Raw genomic sequence first — 5,760 nt, 5'->3', positions numbered from 1 at the left:
AAAGAATTCTTTCCGGGGCAGGGACAATAGTGAGTGCAGGCATATCAAGTCCCCTTGCCAGTAGAGGCAGAAGTGCTAACGATAGATCCTGTATCCAGTAGCAGTGAATTTGGTAGTGCCACTTCCAACCCTTACTGCATGCTATAAACTGAATTCTATCTCCCCAAATTTCATATGTTGAAGCCCTAACTCCCCGTGTGAGAGTGTTTGGAGAGGTATCCTTTGGGGGATAATTAGGATTAGATAAATTCATACGAGTGGGGCTGTTGTGATGGGACCTTAACAGAAGAGACACCAGAGAGCTTGCTCTCTCTCTCCACCATGTGAGGACACAGTGAAGAGGTGGCCACCTGCAATCCAAAATAAGAATGCTCACCAGAAACAAAATCGGCAGAACTTTTACCTTGACTGCCCAGCCTCCAGAACTGTGAGAATTAATGCCTGTCATTTCAGCCACCAATTCTATATTTTGATGATAGACTGAGCAGATTAAGATGCAGCAGCAGCAGTTTTTCTCACGGAACCAGTTTTGTGGTTTCTGCCTATTGTTCCTGAATTTGATTTTTGTCCCATAATTTTAGCCCTGAATCTGATTTTTGTCAGACTCTTGGAGATTCCATAAGACACAAAACATTCATTAAATACATTTTTTTCTTAAATGAGCCGCATTTAATTTCCACTGATTGAATTTAAAACCTTGACTGGTAAACAGGGATTTGGGAAGGTATCCTAGAGAAGGTAAGACATAGCCTGAGCTGTGTCTTAAAATATTAAATTTACGAAGAAAATAGGAGATAAAAGGCAGAAAGGGATGCTATGTGAAGAGAATGGCAAGCATTTGGGTGTGGATTGACCATGAATTTCAAAGTAGAGTCACCAAAGTTTAAGCTGGAGGGGTCACCAGGAGACAGATAATGTAGAATCTTCCCTGTTATATTAAGGAGCTTTGAACTTTATCCTACAGCTGATAGAATGCCATTAAATGTTTTCAGCAGGGGGATGACATAGGCTCATTTGCATTTTAAATATATGGCGCTGACAGCTGTGTGGAGAATGGATTTAACTGGGACATAATTGGAAACAGCTAGAACTGTTAACAGATTCTTTCAGTAGTTTACATGAGAGCTGATGAGGTCCTCAACAAAGCAGTGTTCATCTGGATAGGAATGAGGAGACACATAGAATTTGCACACTTTTTGTTTCTGTTGTAAATAGATTTTGTAACCATTAGTTATTTTCCTCTCAAACACAGTAGAAATTCATTTCTTATTTTTCTATCTGTTTAATGAGAATATGTCAGTGGGGATAAGTAGAAAGATCTGTCTGCTTAGGGACCGATGGTGACAGTAGCTCTGCCATCTTCAACACACGGTTTCCAAGGTTTCTCTGTTGGGTATCTCAGTTAGATGGAAAGTGAACAAAGACAAATGTATGTCAAAAGTTAGTGGTTATTTAAATATGGGAAGGCTGCTGACTTTGGAACATTAATTTTGTGCCCAACAAACTTAACATCTACTTATTCAGTTGATTTCTATATTTGCAATTACTGTGTTTGTTCTAAGGAGTGATTATTTTCTCTTCCTTTCTAGCTTTTATTCTTCTTATTTTATACTTTCTAATTGTTTAGGGTAGTATATGCAGAATTATGTGAAATAATAGAGAACAATTATAAAACTAGGAAAAAATGATTAAAAAGAAGCAGAAGAAAACTTTTGGGGGGCTGTGGTTACAAAAGTATATACTTTTGTCAAACATCAAATTTTAAATTTTAACGTGAGCGTTAACGGACTCACAGATTCTTTCTCATCTGCATTGATTAAAAAAGAATGGTGATGATATTGAAAATCTTTACCTATTCTTATTTACAATAGAAAAATTTTTATTGTTTCCCCGTTAAACATGATGCTTTGTTTTGAAATAAATACATTGGATTATCTTAAGAAAATATTTATTTATTCCTATTTAATAAGAGTACATGCTGAATTTTATTAAATATATTTTCAACATTGCTATAGACTAAACTATGTATTCTCCAAATTTCCTGGAAATTGGAGATGGGACCTTTGGAGATAATTAGGTTTAGATGAGGATGGGATTAGTACTTTTCTAAGAAGAAATACCAGAGAACTTGCTCTCAATCCCCTCCCACCCCTGTCTGCCATGTGAGAACACAGGAAAAAAGTGACAGGCCAGGAAGAGAACCCTCACCCAATATTGACCATGCTGGCACCTTGATCTTGGATTTCTAGCTTCCAGAACTGTGAGAAAATAAACTGTTGTTTAAGCCATCCAGTCTATGGTATTTTGTTATAGCAGCTCAAGCTGACTAACACAAACATCTCTAAAACTAATTATTTGTCTTTTACCCTTTGATCAATTAATTCAATATATTCAAATATTTCCCCCAATATGAACTATCCTTGAATGCTTTGTGTGAGGCCAATTGTGCCACAGTATGTCGTGCTTTAAATATGCTGCTGTATTCCATTTTCCAGTATTTCATTTTGTGTTTTTACATTTAAACTCCTTAACAAGATTTGTATTTTTCTTTTTGTGCTGTTTTTGTCACATTTTAATATCTAATATTATGCTAAAAAATTCCTCTGCAGCTCTCATTGAGTCTTCTGTATTAATCCATTTAATTTTGTAACTTCTTTGTGGTCAATTTTTATAATTTAATATTTTTTCTCAGAAATATCTACTACATAGGAGTTTGAGGTTTATTTGAGTCAAGTTGCATTAAGTAGTATCATAAGTGTTTTCTTTACATCTTTTACTCCCCTTTTTTTATTTTGAATATACTTGCTTCCCCTTCTCATTAAATTTATTAAATCTGTAATTCTGCATTATCATAATTAATTATTTTAGCACTATTTTTCTAACTTCTTCATTTGGATGACGTCATTTATTTGTATACTTTCTTGATTAATGTGAAGTTTTTCTTCAGTCTTTAAATATTTTTTTATCGGACGGCTATGCATTGCCTTCATTTACTATATTTCGAATCACTGTACATTTAGTTTTGTAAAAACACTGCCTGCATTTTCTAATAATTTTTTTAAAAGCCCTAAAAACTGTTTCAGGAATGTAGAGGAATATCCAACTTAATTAGCGAAAAATTACACTATAATTACTGCTGCACTGCAGTCATTTCTGATTTCCCATGTTTCTCAAATAACTATCTTGTCTGATAACACACAACAAAAAGAATAACTATGAAAAACAGAACTTAACATATACTTCTAAGGTCTTACTGAGAATATTCTGTTGGCATTCGATAACCATTCACAGACAGAGCTGCGGTAGCTTCATACTGTTGTGCTTATTTGGGACATTACTTTCTTATTGCTGAGTGCTGTCATAACCATTCTGGTAAGTACCTGTTGGATTTGCCAGTCCTAAAATGGGTCTGTAAACCAGGAGACACAAAATTACTTCCAAAGCTCCCTTTGGTGTAATTTGCAGCACTACAAACACCATTCTGGGTTTTGCCCCCAAATCTCTGTTAAGCAGACTAGAGTAACTTCTGTCATAATTTTTCCTGTCTCTAAAGGTATTAAATCCACCCCTTTTGCTTGCAGAGTATCTGTCCTGAGGGTCATCCTTCACATCTCCTCTACCCCTGAAATGACATGAAACTCTTGTCTTCCACCAACTGAAGCAACTTGGGATTAATTGCTTGATTAGCTTCACAAAGCACAGAAATAAGGTTGCTCACTTGCTTTATGTTATTAGATGTAAAGAAAGTCTATGCTGTGCTTGTTTTGGTACTGCAAGCAGTTCTTCCAATTCGACGAATATAATCCTCTGAGGAGTTAAGGTAGTCATGATAGATGACAAATTTCATATCTTTCACATCTAGCCCTCTGGAGGCCATATCTGTAGCAATCAGAATAGGAGGTTTTCCATGTTTGAATTCATTTAGAACCCAGTCACGTTCCTGTTGACTCTTGTCACCATGGATACCCATGGCAGGCCACTCACCTCTCCTCCTTTTTCTAGTAAATTCGTTACATCTTTTGGTTTCAGCAAAAACAATGGTTTTATTCTCCTTTTCACTCATGATCTCTTTCATTAGACAAATAAGTTTTTTCATTCTTTTTCTCCATCATGACACACATCCACAATCTAAAGAATGCTGTGGTTTGTGCTCAGTTCTAGCGCACCAATGTTTGTATGAATACTGTCTTCCAGGAAATCTTCAGCAAGCTGTCTTACTTCTTTTGGCTAAGTCGCACTCCACATTAGGGTTTCTCTGTCAGGTCTTATCTGATGCACAATCTTCCTTATTTGGGGTTCGAAGCCCATATCAAGCATTGTATCTACTTCATCAAGGACAGGTAAGTGGTTCTTCTCGGATTTGTTTTCCCACACTCTGAAAAGTCAATCAGTCTTCCAGGTGTTGCAATACAGATTGCTACACCTCTCTCCAAATCACATATTTGTGGTCCCTTGGGGGCACCGACATAGATGCAAGTAGACTTCAATTCAGCAGCTACTTGCTGCACCTATTGGACCAGTTCCCGAGTTGGTGCCAGCACCAAGCAAATAGGCCCATCACTCTCGCCAGGAATGGCTGATGATTGATGTGGACAATGGCGGGCAGCAAATAGGACAATGTTTTCTGAATCCCATCTATGCTACTCCAACCATATCCAAACCACTTAGAGCAATTGGCCATCCCTGATCTTGATTAGCATTGGGTTCAGTAAAGTTCTGTTTTGCAATTACGTCCATGATGTTTTTGTAGAAATTAGCTTCATAAAAATTCAGAACTGTCTTTGGGCAGTTGTGACCTCTAACCTGTAATTTCTGTGCTTCCTCTGTATGTCTCTATCTCTTGCACTGTGTGCCTCGCCAAGTCAGGGTGCTCTTGATAAAAATTCTTCTCAAATTTGGGCAGCTAATTCAGATTCCACTTCTTTTAAACTAATTTCTCCCCAGGGTTTCCAAACTTTTTTTTTAGGGGCCCTGCCCTACTTCCTCCAAATCTAGGTGCATCAAACCCTTGATCCGCCGAGGTCTTGGTCACTGGAATAGCTCGACATGGCATCAATGATTTTGATTGCGGTTGGTGGGGAATGAAGTGGAGAGACTGGGGTGCAATGAGTCACTGGAGGTGGCTTCTGAGACAGCAAAGCCTTGCAGGGGCAGCAGTAGAGGAGGGATAGGTGACAGGAGCCACAGCTGCTCGGCAAGAGACCAGTGGAAATGAATGAGGTTGTGAAGACTTAAGTCTATGAAATTTGCTGTGAGAACAGCCTTAGCAATATCTCATTGGTTTTGACATGTAGCATTTTATTGTTAATTCGTATTTATTTTTTAATTTCAAATTTTGATTTACTCTTTGACCTCAGAGTTCTTTAAGAGTTTTTTTTCCCCCCCGCAGTGTCCAAGTGGCATATTGTTCTCTTTTGTTTCTTATTCTGTTATTATCTAGTTTTACTGAATTGCAACAACTCTCTTTTTTCCAAATTAGGTTGCATCCTGAGGTACTGGGAGCTAGGACTTCAACATACAAATTTTGGGGAGACGCAATTCAACTTTTAACACTGCTCTTTCAGCTTTGTTGTTTGTGCTGCTTCCCATTGAGCCTTTGTGTCTGATACTTTTGTTTTTCTTTCCAATTTTTCCCCCTGAGCTCTGCCCTCATTTGTTTAACTTACTTGATTGTCTCCTTATTTCTTTCTTAAGCTCCTTTATGTCTGCTTTTAGCTCTTGATTTAAAAAGATAGTATTTCCTTAATATTTTTGTGCTTT

At 37.4% G+C, this 5,760-nt stretch overlaps 1 pseudogene across 1 annotated transcript; it reads right to left on the bottom strand.

The window, feature by feature from the left end:
* Positions 1-3,342: 3,342 nt before the first annotated feature.
* Positions 3,343-5,048, bottom strand: LOC308506355 (putative ATP-dependent RNA helicase DDX5; annotated as a pseudogene). Its single transcript has one exon. The product of its transcript is annotated as a putative ATP-dependent RNA helicase DDX5 (transcript).
* Between the last annotated feature and the right edge of the window lie 712 nt (positions 5,049-5,760).

This window comes from Rhinolophus hipposideros, assembly GCF_964194185.1.
Source record: "Rhinolophus hipposideros genome assembly, chromosome: 12".
Classification (NCBI taxonomy): Eukaryota; Metazoa; Chordata; class Mammalia; order Chiroptera; family Rhinolophidae; genus Rhinolophus; species Rhinolophus hipposideros.
This window is presented reverse-complemented; position numbering and strand designations above follow the sequence as displayed.